This window comes from Lissotriton vulgaris, unplaced genomic scaffold, assembly GCF_964263255.1.
Source record: "Lissotriton vulgaris unplaced genomic scaffold, aLisVul1.2 SCAFFOLD_1436, whole genome shotgun sequence".
Lineage (NCBI taxonomy): Eukaryota > Metazoa > Chordata > Amphibia > Caudata > Salamandridae > Lissotriton > Lissotriton vulgaris.
This window is the reverse complement of record NW_028244865.1, coordinates 181,755-203,710: the sequence shown is the minus strand read 5'-3', so window position 1 is coordinate 203,710 and position 21,956 is coordinate 181,755. Positions and strand designations below refer to the sequence as shown.

Genomic DNA, 21,956 nt, shown 5'->3' with positions numbered 1-21,956 from the left:
CGAGCATGAAACTCATGCACTCTGATAGCAAGCGTTGCTACTGATGCTATGCAGACCAAAACTGGTTTTCAGTTTGTACATTTTTCTAGATTTTTCCATCCAAGGTTGGTTGACTTTGTAGAACGATGGCTTCAGATTTTCAACATACGGTGTGGTGGCGCGGACTGGGAGGGGGCGCTTCGCTCCTGCCCCCTCCCCAAGTAAGATTTTCATACGTGAAAGTACGTTAATGGTTTTTGTCCCTGAGTTGCTTCAATGTCACTGCCATTCTCAAATGGCATAAGTTCTGGATGTTGGGTGCCATAGTTCAGAGTTCTGAGCAGCGCTTGTAACACTGTCTGAAGCTTATTTCCACCTACTGCAGCTTCACTATTCTCAAAGTAAGTGAGTGTCGTTTGTGGACCTGACTGCATTTGAAAACAATGTGATATGTTACCTTCCTAAACAGCTTGACGGAGGCCCCCGAGGGGCGGTGTGATGGCCATGGACTCGGAGAAGACGCTTGGCTCCGACCCCCTCCCTAAGTCTTATAGCACCGGTGTAGCCTGAGATCGCCCCCGACATAGGCGGCCGGCTCCCGGGGTCCGGCGGAACTTTTTGCCTTTTGATGACTCTTCTATTCTGGACCTTGTCCCACAATCCGTTTGACCTGAAGACACGCTGTAGTGGGGCGCCCCTTTACCGTTTTAGTTGCCATTCCGCTCGCTTTTGCTACACTGTGCCTCTTCCGCCATTCAGCTGTTTACCGCCCGCTCTTGCGACTACAGCGTCTCGCTCACCATGTAGTTGAGTTGCTCCCGCTCTTGCGATGCAACGATAAGCGACTGCCACAGGACTCTCAAAATGGCGGCCGGCTCTTCAGATTTGGGCGTGGTCCACTAAAATGGCCCTGGGACACCTTGGAACTCGGACGCTTCCCTGATAGGGCTTGGGTCCCATTCTCGAAAGCGTCCCCTCAGCCGTGAACATTCTACAAAAGTCTTGGGGGCCCCCGACTCCCGCAGGCTTCTGGTGGGGAGCGGCTGCCATGTTTGCTCGTGGAATGGCCACGACGGACCTACGAGATGGTAGTGCTCTCATGCTGACGCCAGCTTTAGTCTGAAACATCCAGAAACACTGTAGACTACCAATTCGATCAGTTCCGGTAGCGCCCCAACATGACCCGGTAGAGAAGAACTTGCCCTCCCCTCTTTGACTGATGGTTCTTGTTGCCTGTCCCCTCTGTTGTCATTTTACAGAACTTTTTTGACTGCTGAAAAAGGTTGTGTTCCGAACGCTGGTTGGTGGAGACATTTTGACTATATTCTTGACCTACGTTGTCACGTAATGCGTTATATGACACGCCGCGTTAGCGCACCCGGAAGTAATCCGGGGCGCGGCGCGCAGCGCGCAACGTAAGCATAACAGGTCATGTGACTTGTTAATAAAAAAATGTATTGGTTCATTTTACTTTTGTTATTTTAATAATGAAAAGCTTGGTCATATGACCTAAAAAATACGCTTTTTATTGATTTCGAACTTTTTTTAAAAAACATATATGTTATAATATTCCAGGCTAATGTACTTTCCTGGAAAATTTACAACTGTCCTGCAAGTGAAATATATTCCTTTTTCGAGAAAAAGGGCGTTTCTTCATTCCATGACGGAGCCGTTGAGTAAAAGAGACTCGGCCTGCTGTCTTAGTCGCCGATACGCCTGATTATCAGATTCTTATCGATCACTTTATGCTGCAGAAGTGGAAAACACAACTGCCCTTGACCATTTATCTTTACTGCGTTCCTACATATTATACCTTTTATCCGTCATGTAATTGGACTACTTTATTTCACTTGCCTTTTACTGATTCGAAAACAGTGACTAAAAGTAAAAACTTTACTAATGTAAATACTACTACCATGTTTTGTTTTAAAAACCTTTATTGTGAAAATGTCAGTATACAAATACGGGCCTATAACCACGTGGGCCGGCCACGGAGCAAACTGCAATCGTATATGATGAGGAGACATTTACATTATAGAGGAACGTAACGAACGAGCCATTAGGTTGCAAGAACTAAGGTGTCTAACAGTTGCGGAATCGGTGGACGTACATTTTGTAATTAAAATACGACAGGGCCACTTACAAAAAAGTTATCTAGATATACATTTGCGTACAAGTACCATGGGTGACGTTAATTCGAACTTTCAATAGTACAGTAATCAATAACACATCAGAACTTAATATCAATAGGGATGTCGAAATATTCAATCAATTCTCGTCCCCGCCCGCCATGAGCATCAAAACTGCATTCATATCTCGTGATATCAAGGTTTTTCAACTAGTACACAACAATGAGTTACGAGTCCCATTTATACCGGCGCCATTTTGGGCGAGGCCGGGCAGGTCCAAGATATAGTCAAAATGTCTCCACCAACCATCGGCCAGACCAGAACCCCTTTCGGCCCTTTATGCTACAAGATGGTGTCTTCCATTCAGAAAATATTGTTGGCAGCATTTTGAAAGGAAACATAAACAGCCGTTCTCCTAGTGAGTCTCACATTGTTACATTTAGGAAGAATGTTGAAGAGTAGTATGTGGAAAATCTGAAGCCATTTTTCTACAAACTCTCAATCAGCCTTGGATGGAAAAAAAAATCCTGAAGAATGTACAAACTGAAAACCAATTTTTGTCTGCATAGCATCAACAGCAACGCTTGAGTCAGCTTTGTGTCAAGCCGCCATTTTCATTCAATCAATAGCGTCCCCCTGCACACATTCAGGGACCTGGTCGTGTCTTCAGATGAAACGGATTGTAGGACAAGAAGCAGAAAGGAAAAGGAAAAAAGTTTTGCCAGACCTCGGGAGCCGGCCGCCTATGTCATGTGCGACCTTTGGCCACACCAGGGCAATAGTGAAGCTGCAGCAGGTGCAAATAAGCTTCAGACAGTCTTACAAGCACTGCTCAGAACTCTCAACTATGGCACTCAACATCCAGGACTTGCCATTCGGATCTTGGCGCCTTGTGCTGGTTCCGACCTATTCACACATCGGTCCACTACTGACATCACCTCATAAGCCAACGGGGCACCCCACGCCGACTTTCGGCGCAGCATTGTAGGATGGCCACACCAGTGCGGCAACTTGCTGGACACCACCTCGGTGCCATCCGGATCTCGGCGCGTTCGAGTCACTGTACCGCAAGAGTGACCGCAACTCAGCTGGACACGCCGTCTTTCGGCGCAGCATTGTAGGATGGCCACACCAGTGCGGCAATTTGCTGGACACCACCTCGGTGCCATCCGGATCTCGGCGCGTTGTGCTGCCTTCGGCCTACTGTAGCCGCAAGTGCGGACGCAACTCAGTTGGACGGCGAGTGAAACGCTAAGGGGCGTCGCACTGCAGCCGAGGAGCCTCCATCTTGGGGGAGACGCACAGCCCCCACTGACTGACGCGACCTCACAGGCCAACGGGGCGCCCCACGCCGACTTTCGGCGCAGCATTGTAGGATAGCCACACCAGTACAGCAACTTGCTGGACACTAACTCGGTGCCATCCGGATCTCGGCGCGTTGTGCTGCCTTCGGCCTATTCGCACATCGGTCCGCTACTGACGCCGCCTCATGTGCCAACGGATTTTCTACGCTTTTTGTAGCCCTATGCCGCATAACAGGTCATGTGACTTGTTTATAAAACTTTTCATTGGTTCATTTTACTTTTGGTTTCCTAAAGATAGAAGGCTTGGTCATATGACCTAAAAATAACACTTCTCATTGGTTTAGAACATTTTTTTTTCCCAAACGATGAAAGCCCCACCTTGTTTCTGGATGATTCAGACTGAAGCTGGCGTCAGCATGAGAGCACCACCATCTCGTGGCTCTGTCGTGGTCATTCCGCGAGCAATCATGGCAGCCGCTCCCCACCTGAAGCCTGCAGGAGTCGAGGGCCCCCAAGACTTTTGTAGAATCTTCACGGCTGAGGGGACGCTTTTCGAGAATGGAGCCCAAGCCCTAGCAGGCAAGCGTCCGAGTTCCAAGGTGTCCCAGGGCCATTTTAGTGGACCAGGCCCAAAACCGAAGAGCCGTCCGCCATTTTAAGAGTCATGTGGCAGCCGCCTATCGCTGCACTGCAAAAGTGGGAGCAACTCAACAACATGGTGAGCGAGACGCTGTAGCCGCAAGAGCGGGCGCAACTCAGCTGGATGACCGCCACCTGGGGAGGCCCGTTCACGCCGCCTCCCCCACGCCCTCCCCCCCCCGGGCCGCCCCACGCCAATTTTCGGAGCAGCATTGTAGGATACCAAAACCAGTGCGGCAGTTTACTGGACATCACCTGGGTGCCATCAACATCTCAGCGCGTTCTGCTGCCTTGGGACTATTCGCACAACAGACCGCTACTGACGAGGCCTCCCTCCGCACCACCCTGGACGCCCCACGCTGTTTTTCTTTGCTGCATTGTAGGATCCCAAAAACCAGTGCGGCACCCAGGTGACATCACCTGGGTGCCGTCCAGAACTCAGCACGTTGTGCTGCCTTGGGACTATTCGCACAAAAGACAGCTTCTGACCATTGTTGCTTTTTTTTGTGAAAAATGTTTAAATGTTTTTACAGTTTTTGTTCCGTTAGTTATATTTAAAAGTTAATAAAGTTTTATAATCCTACTTTGTTGGAGTGTTATATATTTTTTTAAAAATGGGTGAATGGGGCCTTGAATCGGGTTATTGTCATGTGTGGGCTTTGCAAGTGTACTGCTACAGGATCGGACATTTCAAACTCAAATGCACGTTCTTTTTCTTACCTTTCCGAAGCATGGAGCGCAATAGCAGGCAGAGAAAGGGTGATGCAAGTGTTGAACACTGCCTGGCCTGGAAGTTGCTGGCAGTGCCCCCCCCCGCCCGCTCCTGAAAGAGGACACACACACACCGCCGCCCCGAGTACTTCACAGATCTTTAAAAGACCATGCGCTTGTTCATGAGGCTTAAATGGTTTATCACCCCTTCTAGAACCCCTGCATCGACCCTCTGACGTTTCCTGGAAGAATTACCACGTAACACAATACCAAGCCCTGTCAGCTGAAACCCCCGAGGAATCATGGGGCATATTATCAAGGGGGTTTATCTCCGCTTTTTTGGCTTTAAAAGCCAAGAAAGCGGAGATAAAATTATCTCCCTATTACCAAGCTGTCGCTAACACCAGTTAGTGACAGCTAAAAGGAGATAGCGACCATCTTGGGCCCCGCTTTGCATGTCAGTGATACTTATCACTAATGACATGCAAAGTGGGCGTGCCAAGATGTTAGCGACTGGAAACAGTCCCTAACATCGCTATCTCCTATTACCAACTTTTGGAGATATTCGCGCTAAGCGCGAATATCTCCAAAAGCTAACACCTGACCTGAGCAGTTCTTAGCCATGTTATCCAATGGGAGGTGGATAACATGGCTAAGAGCATTTGCTCGATAATACATGAATATCGCTGACTTTTCTGCGATATTCATGCATTGCGGCCGTTTTTTATCGCATTTGCGATAAACCTTGCTAATAGCAAGATATATCTGCGATAAAAATCGCCGATGTGCGGCGATAATTTTTGTCTCTAAACAAGTTAGAGACAAAAATTAACGCTAGTTGTTGGTAATATGCCCCCGGGTTTTTGCTTGCAGAAATCGGGAGGCGGGAGACTAGCACTTAAATCAGTAGTCTCACGCCTGAATCGAGAGGGTTGGCATGTCTGGATTCTCTACAGCTGGGGCCATAAACTACATCCGCAGGGGTAGGTGATAGCCTGGGACCAGCCTGGCATCTAAAATGGCTGCCGTGCACGACAAAATTGTGGCATTGGAAAAAAGGCAAGATGGCGCAGACAATGTTTATCAATAAGGATTCATTTATAACAAAATATTTTATCGCAGTGACAAATTGGCGGTCAACACTTCCTGATTTCCATCGAATCGAACGTTAACAGACGTCACGCAGCAAAAAAAAAAAGCTCACGCACAGCCGCTGGAAGAGATGTATCAACATATATGAGCCTCCTCAGCCACCCTCAGGAAACATAGGGGATTAGGATACGTCTCCCGCACCCCCTTATACCTAGTAATTTAATTAAACGAAGCACAAAATGGCGAATTCCCGTTTCGCTACCAGTTTGCGGCCCAGTTCGCGGCCCGTGAAGCGCTTCTACCGTGAAAAATCATTTTTTTTTATTTTCCCCACGGGACCCTTTAATAACCCCAACAACATTCCTAGGGGGTCAAGAGTGGTATACCTTGCCCCCTTTCATTAAATTCCCCCTTCGTTTTTCACCTCTTCTTCTCTCTCGATCCTACCGAGAGATAAGATGGCGGCCGCTCCGGACTGTTTAGAATGTTGACAGACACCGGAGAGCCAATCAGCTTTCTGCGCGCAAAGTTCCGTTTCGCGAAAAGTAAGCGAACCGGAGCGCAGCCCGGAGCGCTGTTACAGATATATATCTTGTTTTGAACGTTAATTTCTCAAAAACTACTGGAGCACATATATTGAGACCTAGCAAAGGCACATCGGGCTAACAGTCCCTACAATTTTGCCAAGTTTCGTGCAAATCCATTCAGCCGTTCGAGCTAAAAGTGAGTCCAACCGCCCTATGGAAATTAACATGGGAAAAACGCGTTTTGGGACCCCCCTTTTTTCTCGGCCCCCCCTCGACAAAACCCCCCCAAATTTTCAAGGGCTGCTCAGAAACAAAATGTGCCATTTTCCTGAAAATTTCAGCCGATTCCGTCCACAAACGCCAAAGTTATTAGACATAGAATTTTCAAAAATCCCATAGGGAATAAATCCTAACTATATATACCTACTGGCGATAGCCAGTAGGTAATATACATATATATATATATATATATATGTATATATATATATATATATATGTGTGTGTGTGTGTGTGTGAGTGTGTGTGTGTGTGTGTCTTCCAAAGATTTATAAGGATTCCCCACACTTCTCTCCAGCAAGACAACAACATTTTACTAGTCCATGGTGCATTGAGAACAGAAAGGCATTTGTTCTGGAGAACAGAAAGGAATTTGTTCTGGAGAACAGAAAGGAATATGTTCTTTCTTATACAGAACCATTCTCAATCATAGTTATTCAGTCATTCTCCACTATAGTTTACTAAGGCAGGGGTTGCAACGAAGCCTGTTGCATGAAAAACCCCAATAGCAGGAAAGGGATCGTACTCTGGACCACTAGCAGGAATGGGCTTACATGACTCCATACGGTGTTTGGTGAAGTATAGCTTGGCGATCTCAGATTGCCTTTGAAAGCCTAATGGTACACTTCTTGAAAGATTCAGAGCTGTGGTCCGATTCCAAAGAACAGAGACCCACCATGGGGGAGGGGATCATTTGGCTGGAATGCGCATACAGTGTGGTGATTTCATGCGTCAGTGGAATAAAGCGACCAGTGGCATCATGTCTTTTTATTTACCGATGTTGCACACTATTGGAAAAATCGTATATCTTCTCCAGCACCGCAACACTGTACAGCATCAGGAAAAGCCATTAGATAAGCAGATATATATTCTGGTACATTGTCATTTCCATTAAACTGATAGCCACTTTACTGGCTCACTTTTCAAGTTGTTTGAAAACAACTTCTCGATTATCAAAAGTGGCCGCGTGCGCTCTAGTGTGACTGTCCCGTAGGCTCCCGGACTCGCACGTGGCTCCCAGGTGCGCAGCCCTGCCCGCCTGCTGTCTCTGCAGATAGCGCCGCCTGCTCAGCTTGTTGACTAGTCACGCACTGTGGCTTGTGACAGCCGCGCTTGCTGCTGGTGATCTGAGCTGCTGCACAGTGGCCCTCCCATGCCACACTCTGCCTGCCGTGACTCCACGTGATGTCAGCTTCCTGCACAAGACGGCGATGTGGCACTGGTGAAGATGCTGGCAATCACAAAGTGACAGTGCAGCCAGGCAGTCTTCCCGGAGTGCATCTCCTAGCAGCTCTGGTGGCACCAGGCACTTCCGAGTCCCCCCACCCCCCCAGTCACGCTTCCCGTGTGAGGAGCCGGGCACTGCAGATCGCTGGGTGCTCCCTAACAAGGTCGAGCATGCCTGCTACTTTGTGTGCACCACTTAAGGAGCACTAATCAGGCCCCCCGGGTGGCATTGTTCCTGGGTATGTTCATTTGAATGTAAATGGGTGGCACAGCACCGGCTGGGTGCTCGTTTGAGTGGTGCGTGCACCGGCTTCCCCGGAATGCAGATTAGTTCGCAGTGACCAAGGAACCAGTCCCTGCGAGGATGGCGAGCTCGGCGTCCATGGAGCCCATCGTGGTGCCCTCCTGTCCCCGGCACGAGGGCAGGAGCCCGGGCACCGGCACTCCCAAGACCCTGGTGTTCTCCATCGACAGGATCATGGCAAAGAGCGCAGAGCCCTGGCTAGCCACCTTCCACGAGCACAGGCTGGGCACGGAGCCCGAGTCCTAGAAGGCGCCCAGCCTGTGTGCCCCCGTCCCCTGCATGCTGCCCATGCAGCCCGTGGGCTACGAGATGCACCCCAAGTCTCTCCTGAACTACTCCGAGCTCTGGAAGTCGAGCCTGAGGGGCGCCGTCTGCAGCTCGCTGTGCAAGTCCAACTGTGGCATTTGTTGCAAGAGCGGCTTAAACATTGGGCAGTCCGTGCTGCCCACCAGCCGAGTAATCAAGCCGCAGGTGATAAACCAGGCCATGGGGATGCCCGCAAACGGGTCCCTGTACTATTTTAACTACGTAGACTCGTCGTACCACCCGCACGACCTCCTCAGTGGGCACTTGTTCCCTTCCGGCATCTTGAACGCTCAGTCCCAGGCTTCCCTGTCCGCCCACCAGAAACTGCTTTTGTTGGAAAATGCCAAGCTGGCGAGCCTGGCAGCGGAGAAGTTCTCGAACCTTCAGTACCCGCACAAGGAGCGTCTGCCGGGGCAGCTGGACCAGGTTATGAAGGAGAACACGGCCTTCTCCGTGGACAGGAACGGGGTCAAAAGTCACAGCAAACTCAGCTCCACTGCCCCGGATGGGAAACCGAAGAACTTCACGTGTGACGTCTGCGGCAAGGTAAGGACCCCCAGAGCACTTCTATGGGTACCGGGTGCTGTAAGGGACGCCAGGTCAGCGCTCTGGGTACAGAGTATGGTAAGGGCCACCAGAACGGTTCTCTGGGTATAGGGTGTAGTAGGAGACGGTAGGTCAGTACTCTGGGTACAGAGCATGCAAGGACCCACCAGTACAGTTTTCCGTGTGCAGGTCATTGCTCTGGGTACAGAGTGTTGCAAGTGCCCCAGGACAGTTATGCTTGTCCAGGATTTAGTAACAGACCCCAGGACAGTGCTCTGGGTGCAGAGCATGGTAAGGGCCCGCCATAGCTGCCAAGGTTTCAGATTGCTATGTGTGACATTTTCATAATTTCAGTGTAATTATGAGTGACATTTCACCAACTATGAGTGACATTCCTCGCGGCCTGCAAAATCAAGCAATGAAGATGAGGGAAACATATAAATATCAGAAATTCATCTATTTGAGCAATGAGATCGGCTTTAGGATCTTATATTCAAACAGACATAGTTAAGCTGAAAGAGTGGTGACCAAAAACTCTAAAGAGTTATAAAACAGGAAATTGACTTTCTCCATCTATGCATGAAGGGTCTGGAAAACATCCCTGTATCCATCAGGACTGCCTCAACACTACTCCAACTGAGGAAAGAGTTGTACACGCACCTTTTTAAAGAACAGGACAGCACAATGCAGTAATATTACATGTCTCCTCACAGAACCCAGGTACCTCTCCCATCATTTGCTGTCTTCTCGTGCCTTGACCATGTACATCACTCCACTTGTCTTGGTTTGTACTATTAAAATAGCATATACTTACAATAATCTCCCTTCACAGACATAGATCTTCAGAGTAATCTACATGCACAGGTGCAAGAAAGCAAACGTTTTGCCTAGTCATATATGGTGACTAATAACTAGAATGTTATAAGCAGAGAAGCAATGTTAAATACAATAATCAAATAAAACAATCTTTTTATAAAGTAACACTACAGATCTGGGTAATAATGTTAAGAGTTATTTTAAAACTGTAATGTATGCAGATACAGCCCGGCCTGTGGGTGTTTCAATTCAGTTCTAACAGTGCGCCTACCTGGAAACCCTCACTGCCTGTGCCCCTTCTTAGCTCCAGCAGTTCCTATGGGCCCTGGCTGCCTGTGCCAATACTCGGGTGTAAATGTACGAAACTCCCCATCTGCACTGCAAACAGAACACGACTGAGATGGTGAAAGGTTTCAGGATTCCCCTGCAGTACTCTAGCCGCCCTCCAGCAGAGATAGTGCTACAGGAGATGGCCTGACGTTACAGAAATGGAGGCTTAGGTCTTGGGGCTGGAGGAGGAAGGAGGGAATACATGTTTTCTTTATGTGTATTTTTATAAGGCGCACACATTTATGTCCATTTTTTAGGATGATTATAAACAGTCACATACAATGCTAGAATTCAAACATTAACAAAAGAAGTAGGTTATACAGTAATAATGTCCATTAGTGAATCAATCGCTTAGTACAACAACAGTAAGGCAGTGATATTTGTGAGCAGCAGCATCCGATGAAGAGGAGCTGGTATCTTTCAATGCCAAGCAGCGAATGGAGTGAGACCGTAGTACAAGCAACTATTTGTGTGAAACAACCGACTGCTTGCTACTTAAAGGTGGTCAGTGTGAGACACTTACTTGTGGCGTGGGGAACACTGCAGTGCTGTCACGGTACAGGCCAGACAGCCGCCACGACCTCCTCCCACCCCGTGAGCAGAGGCCTCCATGTCCTAGGCCTCGAGTCAAGGACTGGCGCAGGCCCTGCATTTTTATTACGCCCTTAGTTCTGCTGCACTCACTGCAGCGCTACAGGGCCTGTTGAGGCACCATCAGTGTGGCGGATGGGTCGTGGGTGACGGGGTAGTCAGATCACGACAGTAATTCAGGGCATACATCATCGCGCGGTGAGAACAGAAACTGTGTGCGAAGCCGCGCCGCCCACTCGTGCAGCCTAAGGACGGTCCTGTGACTGTTCCCTGCACCACTTAAAGTTACCCTCGCCGCCTGCACCCTCCGACCGCTGGGCTGTGAAAGCTGCCACCCGCAATAGCATACACTCAAAATATGTTTTCAAGGTATTATTATTTATTTATGCATTTTTATATAGCGTGGACTTTACCCGAAGGTGTCCGAGCGCTTCACAATAAGAACAGAACTGATACATAAAACTGAAGTAAACAGATTAAAGAAAAAAGAAGGCAGGCAAAAGGAGAAGCAAGAAGGGGTCGGGGGAGTAATTGGATTGCTACGGAGCGAAACAGGTACATCTAGGAAGAGACGGAAAAGGTTGGTATATACCGGCTTGTGTGGCCTCCATCTTTTAAAAGAAGGTGGATTTTTGGCATTAATTAGTGTCAGGAGTCTACTGTCAATCGCCGTGATGATGAATCTTTTTCAACAAAACGACATGGGTAGCAGAAGTGACATCATACACCCTATGAGCATTGATGACATCACACGGCTGATGCTTGCCATAAACTATGCACCTCAAGAACTTACGTTTTGCTGTTAAGCTGCTATGCACTGAGCAAGACATGCAAATTAGTGAACGTTATTGCTGCCTTGCCATCATGACTCTTTAGACGAGGGGTATCAGTGTCAGCAGTAGGGTTACAAAAAGTGGTAGCCAAGTGTAAACGCTGCTACTCATTCCTATCCTTCATTGATGTCCCAGCTCAGGCCGGGGGGTGAAAGGGAGCAGACGTGCAGCGCTTGGTAGGCTCTCTATCTATTTTCTACTTGCACATTCGATTCGATTTTATATGATTACAACCCTGTTTTGTAATTGAACAAACCTGAATTGTTTTTACTGTGGCCTGCTTTTGAGTGCGTTATACTCAGTATTTTAAAAACTGTGACTTAATTTCTGTGTATAACTTGTCATGAGGCTGCTCTGTCCACTCCAGTCGACGTGCCGACGACAGACACACTCCTCGGCCGCCGCCGGACCCCGACCCCCGGGCCCGGCGTGGCCACGTTCGCAGTCCTCCTCTTGGTGGCCAGACAGCAAAAGCTGCCAGGAGGTGGTCAAGGTGCAGCCTGCCCCACCACAGCAGTTCTCTGTGTACTGTATAGCAAGGGGCACAAGGTCAGCCCCGCACCAGCCGGCAGCATCACCCAGTCTCCCCCTCGGCACGGGAGACCGGCGGGCACTTTGAAGGCTTCCCCCAGGCAGGGGGAAGTGGAAACCACGTACTCCCGGCCCCGCCCACAATCAGGCGGTGGCCATCTTGAGGCGGCTCGGGCCGCGGCGGTGATCTCGGGGTAAAACGAGGGGTGGGCACCCTCGAGATTAAAATAAAGACATTAAAATAAAAGACAGAAGCCCCCCAAGCACCCCCCAAATTTTTTTTCCCGAAAAATCGCGGGTTGCGCGCTTACAGATATATAATTTTTTTCTCTTTTCATTTTCTCAGGAACCACTGGAGGGATTTACACTATTTAACCAAAAGCGTGATCTGCGTACCAGACTCTACCATTTTGACAAGTTTGATGTAATTCCGTTCAGCGGTTCAAGCTATAGCCGTGTCTAAAGGTCCTATGGAAATTAACATGGGGATGTTTTGGGACCCCCCTTTTTTCTCAGCCCCCACTTCACTAATCCACCCAAAACTTTCAGGGAAGGAGAGGAGCGGAGCGGGCCATCTTCTTTGAGAAATTTAGGAAGATTCATCAACCAGCGCCAAAGTTATTCCCAATAGAATGTTGTGGATTTCCTATGGAAACTAGGTCCTAACTATATATACCTACTGGCGGTCGCCAGTAGGTAGTTATTGTTCGGATTTTTTTCAATGCAAAATCTCAAAATTCTATTTGGAATAACTTTGGCGCCGGTTGACGAATCTGCCTGAAAATTTCCTCAAATTTGCCTCGCGGAGGTCTGGTCCTTCCTTGAAAGTTTCGGAGGGATTCGTCAAGCGGGGGCCAAGATAAAAGGGGGGTCCCAAAACGTGTTTTCCCCATGTTAATTTCCATAGGGCGGTCAAACTCACTTTTAGCCCGAACGACTGAATGGTTTTCCACCAAACTTGGCAAAATTGTAGGGACTGGTAGACCGATGTGCCTTTGCTATGTCTCAAGATATGTGCTCCAGTGGATTTTGAGTAATTTAGGTTCAAAAAAATATATATATGTATAGGCGTGCCCCGGTGCGCTCACCAGGCGCGACACGCGACTTGCGCGCGGAAAGCTGATTGGCTCACGGGTGTCTGTAAACATTCAAAACAGTCCGGAGTGGCCGCCATCTTGTGTCTCGGTAGGATCGAGACACAAGAGGTGGCCAAAAAAAAAGGGGTAAATGACCATAAAGGGGCAGGGTAGACCCCCCCTGACCCCCTAGGTTTGATGTGGGGGCTATAATAGGGTCCCGCGGGGCAAAAAAAAAAAGAAATTCGATTTGTGCGTGGGGAGCGCCCGGTACGCACTCCGGGGAGTGGACTGGGGAGCATAGCATGGGGAAAACCCAGTTTATTCACTGTGTCAGCTCTACGACCCTTTCTTGCGTCAATACGTCCCTTTTGCATACATTACACCTGATGTCGGTATAATGTGGCGCAGGGGCTTACAAAGTGACGCATCTACCTAGATGCGTCACTTTGTAAATATGACTGAATAAGGTGCATTATTTACAGCACTGGTGCGTCACAAAAAGTGACGCACCAGTGGCGTTAAAGTGACGCATGGCCTCATAAATGAGGCCTTCAGTCTTCTAGTCATGCCTCATATTAAATATATGACGTATTATCTCGGAAGTTCTTACAGATACGTCAGTATTTTAGACGTATCTGTAAGCGCAAAAGTGATGCATTGCTGGAGTGTGTCTCAAAAATGATGCAACTCCAGCAATGCAGCCTTTCACATGGGGCCAGGCCCCATGTGAAAGGGCCTGCACGCCTGCTGTGAAACAGGCGTAAGATTTGGAAGCAACAGCGTCATAAAAGTGACGCAGTGATATCTCATAGGTTTCACTGCGTCACCTCTACGACCCTTTCTTGCGTCAATACGTCCCTTTTGCATTCATTACACCTGACGTAGGTATAATGTGGCGCAGGGGCTAACAAAGTGACACATCTACCTAGATGCGTCACTTTGTAAATATGACTGAATAAGATGCATTATTTACAGCACTGGTGCGTCACAAAAAGTGACGCACCGGTGGCGTTAAAGTGAAGCATGGCCTCATAAATGAGGCCTTCAGTCTTCTACTCATGCGTTATATTAAATATATGACATATTATGTCGGAAGTAATTACAGATACGTCAGTATTTCAGACGTATCTGTAAGCGCAAAAGTGATGCATTGCTGCAGTGTGTCACAAAAATGATGCAACTCCAGCAATGCATCTTTTCTTACCCTTCCACACCCCAGTTCCTTTTCAACATTTTCTTTGAATATCCACATTCCCCATATTCACTCTCCTTCTCCTTACTTTCCTTCCCAACACTCACCTTCTTTCAATCCCCCTACTTCACTTCCTTTTTCCTCTCATACCTTTCTGTTCTTTCTTACTCATTTTCCTTTCCATTATCAATGCACTTCACTTCACTTACTCTTTTTCATTTTTTTAAGAATATAGCTCTTTGATGAGAATTGGAGGTAGTTCTGAAAAGAACTTTTTTTTTTCTTCTTTTTAAAAAACAAAAACAAAATTAGGGAATGGAAACTGCTCAACAGGAGCAAAAAAAAACAAAAAAAATTAGGGCTGGGAACGGCAGCAATGGTTCTCTAATGCTCGAACCATGAGCAGGACACTTTGCTCCCCAAAGGTAAGGAGTTGATCACAGTATCTGCATTTCAGGACACCTTTGTTGAATGCAGGTTGAATATTTGGAACCAGCTCCTGCGATCGCCCCCTCACAGAAGTAGTTGCTCCTCCGGTGGATGTAGAGGCCCCATCACTGGGAACCTCTTGTGCCAGAGCCCTGACACTTTCCCGGGCAAAATTCTGGGGGTGCCTCCTCTTCACATGGCGTATCATTGTGAAGTTCCCAAAAGAATATTTCTTTTTGGGGTCACCCCGTGACAGGACTTTTTTGCAGATCCTGCACTCCACTTTTGTAGCATTCACCTTTTTCAGTCCTTCTGGTATGGAAAAAAAATTCCAGATGAAATGCTCTTTCACCTTTGGTTGAGGAGGCTCTTCATCGATGAATTCTGGCTCATCTTCACTGCTGGATGGTCTGGCAGCCATGATTAACCAAGAAATATGCAAGAGCAAAAAGGCAGGTCTTTCAGTGACAAAAGTGAAAGAAGAAGTGAAGGAAATGGGTGGGGATTTTATTCTTTGTAAAAAAAACTGTTAGCAACCAATGAAAAGTGTTATTTTAAGGTCACATGACTTGACGCGATGACGCTGCGCGCGCCGGAGTGCTTCCGGGGGCGCATACGCAGCGCGAACGTAGGCGCTTTCGGGGGCGCATACGCGGCGCGAACGTAGGCGCTTCCGGGGCGCATACGCGGCGCGAACGTAGGCGCATACGCGGCACGAATGTAGGCACTTCCGGGGCGCATACACGGCGAGAACGTAGGCGCGAACGTAGGCGCTTTCGAGGCGCATACGCAGCGCGAACGTAGGCGCTTCCGGGGGCGCTTGCGCGGAGCACCGAAGTGATGTTTTGATAGTTTCACGGAAATGCAAAATTATTTTCATTTCCTTATTCAAAAAAACTGCTTTTATATTTATGGTACTAAATGTCTTGCCTTATTATTTACTTTGCATTCATATTTTTTTACACGAACGCAAGTAGCGCTCTGGGTGCGCTTTCCGGAGAGCTTACCGGAGTGCGGACCCAGAGCGCCCCCAAAAAAAATAATAAAAAAATTACAAAAAATATTATTATAAAAAAAATATTACTAATTAATACCCACATAAATCATCAAATAAAAAAAAATCGTAGGTTACAAACTCGATATAGAAAGGCAATTTGCATTTAAAAAACCTATGAAATTCACTGAAAAAACCATAGGTTTCACACCAGTTATAGTTAGGAATTAGCATTTAAAAAACCTATTAAATTCACTGAAAAAACCATTGGTTTCACACCAGTTATAGGTACCTGGAAATTTTACTGACATAAAACCATTGAAATTCCCACGTTATAGTTAGTTGAACTCACTATAACTTGCGCGCCTGCAATGCACTGCTGATGATGTCACATATGACATCACTCATGACATGGTCAGTGACATCACTCATGAAATCACTGATGACACCATCCTTGTGACAGAGTGACAGACCTCATTTCAGTGTAATGTAACCCTTAAAACACATATTCAAAAATAGAAATTAACATTTTCAAAAAAATGGAGATACCCATACCAGTTACAACAACCAATTCAGTAATTCCACCATCTATATACACATCCGCTCATTCACCAACAGTTCTATATAGTCACTCATACATATACTCACTCATCATATGTAGTGATACACCTATACATCCTGTTACACACCGACAGTCATCCAAAAGTTACTCACACACATACTCACACATGCAAATAAACTATTGAACATCCATTTATTTGCATATAGAACTATACAAACACTACCACTTTACTTCTATGGAAATTTACACATACTTAAACAATCACTTATAGAAACACATACTTATTTAAACAGGAACTCTTACAATCTCTCGCTCTGACATATACTCACTTATATACATCAATACTCACATATAATAGATTAAAACATATGTAGTTACTGATAAAGACACTAGTGAGACAGTCATTAATTCACTAACACACACATATACACACTCATCCACCCATACAGTCCTGCACATATGCTGTCTTCAAAACACATGCAAACAGTGAGTCAGTCACCAACCCATGCAGCCACTTATACACAAAGTGAAACACTGATACATATATTTCAATATTTAAAAGTTACTCACTAATATATGTATTCACTAAGATACACTTATTAAGGTAGTTAACAAATCTTTTTTTTAAAAAAACATTCATTTACACACTTATTTAACCATTTATTCTTCCATCGACCTTTACAAATACATGTATAAAACAAATGTATTTTTCAGAAAGACACACATTCACTGGATGGTGTCATCAGTGATGTCATGAGTGATGCCACTGACCATGTTATGAGTGATGTAATATGTGACATCATCAGCAGTGCATTGCAGGCGCGCAAGTTATAGTGAGTCCAACTAACTATAACGTGGGAATTTCAATGGTTTTATGTCAATAAAATTTCCAGGTAACTATAACTGGTGTGAAACCAATGGGTTTTCATTGAATTTAATAGGTTTTTTAAATGCTAATTCCTAACTATAACTGGTGTGAAACCTATAGTTTTTTCAGTGAATATATATATATATATATATATATATATATATATATATATATATATATATATAGTGGAGTGGTGTGGCTCACTGATAGTGAAGTGGTGTGGCTCACTGGTTAGAGGCGGCAGACCCGAGAGCAGAGGACGGCTCGGGACCAGGGTTCAATTCCCGACGCAGCAGGGTCGTGGACCAGGGTCAGCGGACTTGATAATTCTCATCTCGGTGCCTACTCTAACCAGGGATATTACTCGGCAAATCTGGGCATTAGCTTGCCTCATCTCCACAACGGCCCCCCACATTAGCCGGGGATGCCTGGTTTCACCTTGGAGATACCCAGTAGGGACCATCTCACAGGGAAAGCCAGGACGGGCTCCCCAGTGGTCTACTGCGCGGGGATACTCCTTTGGGAGTCGATTCTAGCGCGTTACAAACGCACAATTAATTAATTATTATATGTATATATATATATATATATATTTTGTACTTACCGACATTCAGCAGTGCAGAACATCAGCATCGTCTGGAACTCGTAACCAAAAGAAGAATTGCTAGTGATAATTCAAAAAAGGCTCTACTCATTTAACAGCTTATCCAGAGAGAAGCTAGACCACAGTAACAGACAGGTATAGAAAGTCATAGAGTAGACTGATAGCACTCGTATTGTATGTTCAGTGGGCTTTGAGTAATCTTGTACCTCTTAATTACAGTTGCAGGGAAATCGGTAAGGAAGAGCTCTGTAAGCAGCGCTGTGGCAGTCTCTCTGTTTTCTCCAATTCCCCTTTCCCCCTCTCCCCTGGTCAGAGATTTTCTGGTGCGCAGTGGGGTGTGGGAGTTGGTAAAAAAATTCATCTTGAAGTTGGTTTAGCCCTTCTGCTCCCATAGAGGCTCAAGTATCAGGTACTGTCAACAGATTAAAGTGCCCTTCTATTCAGTCACTTGAGCAGAATGGCGCAAGGAATTGATGTCAAGCCTTTGGCATTGGTTCTGGAAGGGTAAAAGAAACAGCTGAGTGAGACTAGGGAGGAGGTTAGGAAATCTAGTCAGGAGGCCAGTTTTCTTCACCAGAGGTTTGAGGAATTCACTGCAGGTACCAGTTCTAGTACTAGCGAACCTAAGTCCCAGTCTTTTTCCCCTTTTCCTTCAGCCGCGGAGTTACCAACCCAAGTTATCCATGCCATCTTACCAACCATTCCCTTGGCCCCTCCAGAAAGGTTTCATGGGGACCCACATAAGGTGCAGGTTTTCTTCATGCAGTGTTCCTTTCATTTTCGGTGTAGGCCTATATCTTTAAGGAAGACTAATCCAAGGTAGCTTTCGTACTGTCCTACCTGAGTGGAGATGCCGCTGCTTGGTCCATGCCTTTAGTGAACACCAATGATCCAATCCTGTATAATTAGGAGGAATTCAAATTGGAGTTTATGCGTATTTTTGATCGGAGAGCCGTCTCACAAACTACCGACAATGAACGGCTAGATCTAAAACAGGGAAATCGAGAATTGGTGGCCTATCTAGCGAAAATTAACAAGCTGATAGTGGAAACAAATCGGCCTGAGTCTAAGAGAACTGCCATCTTTCACATAGGGTTAAAGGATGAGTTGAAGGATGGCTTAGCCCAAATTCCCAAGAGACCCACAGAGTTGTCTGAATTAATTGATCTGGTTCTGCAAATCGTTCAGAGACAGTTTGAGAGAAGAAGTGAGCATCAAAACGAGATTGGACCTTTACCCTCCCGGTTTTGATTGCTCTAGGACAGAAGCAACTAAATCTAGTGAAGTGGCATCTGGGGAGGAACCTATGCAGATTGGTTCAGTGCAGGGACCTCTAGCCAAAGAAGAAGGAAAGAAGAGAAGAAGTGGGAAACTATGTTTGTATTGTGGAGGTGTGGGTCATTTTGTAAAATAATACTTGGGTAAAAGACAGGCCCCACCAGTAGATAGAGTTGCTCTGGTGGATGCTGATGGGGAGAAAACTCCAAGTTCCCAGTCTTTAGCGAATACATTGCAATCTTCAGCACCTCATCTCATAATTTCCAGCTTGATAGAATTTCGAGGAGTAGAGGTGGACGAGGTCTAGGTCATGGTGGATTCAGGGGCCACCGGAAATTTTCGCAACATCAAATTTGCAAAGGCTCCAGGAATCCATTTTTTCAGAAGGAGAAGCCGGAACCGGTTCACGCTGTGGATGGTACCAATCTTGCTTCTAATCCAAACATCCATGATAAAGAACAAATTAAACTGGTTGGACCAGGGATACATTTAAGTATTTTGAGCTTTAGTCTCATTGATGCCCCGCAGTTTCAATTGATTTTGGGCCTACCATGGCTGACAGAACACAACCTGAAGATTGATTGGGCAAAAAGAACCATTGATTTGGATGCTGAGTATTGTCTGAAACATTGCTATGACTCTCGAGCTGCAAGCACATTGCAGTCTCCATCGGTCCTCCTTGTAGATCAGGCACACATGATTTTTGCAGTGGAAATTCAGAGGATTCTGGAGAATTATAAGGATTTAACAGCTGTTTTTGATGAGAAAGAGGCTGAGAAACTGCCTCTGCATCGGGAATATGACTGCAAAATAGACCTAGAACCCGGTGCGTTGTTACCTTGCAGTTGTATTTACGCATTATCAGAAGTTGAAAATAAACATCTAAAAGATTGTCTGGATAGATACTTAGCCAATGGATTCATTCGTCTCCAGTTTCTAGCCCGTTGTTCTTTATTCCTAAAAAAGATGGAAAATTAAGACTCTACATTGACTATCGAGCTTTGAACCAAGTCACTAAGAGAAATTGATACCCTTAACCCTTGATCTCGGAACTTCTCGATCAGGTCAAGAATGCCCGCATCTATGCAAAGTTGGATTTAAGAGGGGCCTACCATCTGGTCCGCATGGCTGAGGGAGATGAGTGGAATACCACTTTCCGAACTCGATTCGGTCTGTTCGAATACCAGGTCATGCCATTCAACCTGTGTAATGCTCCTCCTGCCTTTCAGAATTTTGTGAATTATATTTTGCGAGAATTTTTCGATCACTTCACAGTAGTTTACATAGATGACATCTTGATCTTCTATGCAAATTTGGAAGAGCATGTTTCTCATGTTCGATCAATCCTGGAAAGATTGTTGGAGAATCCATTGTATGTTAAATTAGAGAAATGTGTTTTTCATTCCAGTCGTGTGGAGCTCTTGGAATTTATCCTTTCCTCAGAAGGCGTGTCGATGGATGACTCAAAAGTAAGAGTAATTAAAGTCTGACCAGTTCCTTGCTCTGTCAAAGAGATACAAAGTTTCTTGGGATTTGCGATTTTTTACAGGCGATTCATTCTCAATTTCTCTGAGAAGGTTAGTCCCATCACACGCTGGTTGAAAAAGAAGGCAACGTTTATCTTGGACGAAGAAACTGAGAATGCTTTCCAACTACTGAAGAACACCTTCATTTCAGCCCCAGTATTGGCTCATCCGAATCCGGAGGATCCTTTTTATGTTGAGGCTGATGCTTCCAATTTGGCCATTGGAGGAATTCTCTCCCAAAAGGATAAGGAAACTGGCCAGTTGCATCCAGTGGAATTTCGCTCCCGTAAGTTAACAGCGGCTGAGGTCAACTACTCCATAGCTGTCAAAGAATTGTTAGCAGTAAAATATGCATTCCAAGAGTGGAAACACTATTTGTTGGGGACCAAACATGGGATCACAGTTTTTACAGATCATCATAATTTACAATTTCTCAATTCAGCTTGAACACTCACTCTACGACAATTAAGGTGGTTACTTTTCTTTGCCGACTATGCCTTTGTTTTGACCTATGAGCCTGGTTCAGCAAATGGTAAGGCCGATGCTTTATCCTGTTTGCACACTGCAGAAGAACAAGAAGTTCCAAAAGAAGGCCTTATAAACCCACAAGAAAAAATTGTAGGAATGATTGTGTACCGAGAACTGGAAGACAAACTCAAGACTAGTGTGTCACCAGCAGAAATTCAGAAGTGGATTTTGGAAGGTCCAGGTCGAGTACTCAAGCAAGGAAATCCTTACTTCCAAGGAAAGTTGTATGTTCCTGATCTCAATTTGCAACAAGAAGCCATCTAGTTGTTTCAAGATAACCAGGGGCGGAGAAATCTTGGAATTGTTAAAAAGATCATATGGCTGAGATACCCGCCACCCCCTCTCAACACAATCCCCCAAGGATGGGAAGACGGAAACGGTTCTGAACTTGTGGAAGGCGGGGAGTTACCCTCCCGGCCGTATTTATTAAAAATATGAAACAAAATTAAAACGTTAAAATAACAGTTTCATATCATGTACAATTTCATTTACACATTACGATGTTCTTGGCTGACCTTAACACATCTCTAATACAAAGGTTCTCCTAGCCGATACTAAACATCCTGCAAATGCATTACTCAAACTTTGAAATTGTACATCCTAACATTTTGGGCCAACGGCAAGGTCGTAACCGGTGTCAGGTCCCCAATACCAGAACTCCCCCCTCACTTGTGAGGGGCGGTCGCACAGTGGACTGTACCTCTGTGCCAACTTCCAATTTCCCTTGTCTTAGCGGGGGCCCCCTGTTAGCTCGA

The 21,956-nt window shown here is 46.1% G+C and overlaps 1 pseudogene; it reads left to right on the top strand.

The window, feature by feature from the left end:
* Window positions 1–8,248: 8,248 nt before the first annotated feature.
* On the top strand, window positions 8,249–21,465 carry LOC147666702 (fez family zinc finger protein 2-like; annotated as a pseudogene).
* Window positions 21,466–21,956: the final 491 nt, after the last annotated feature.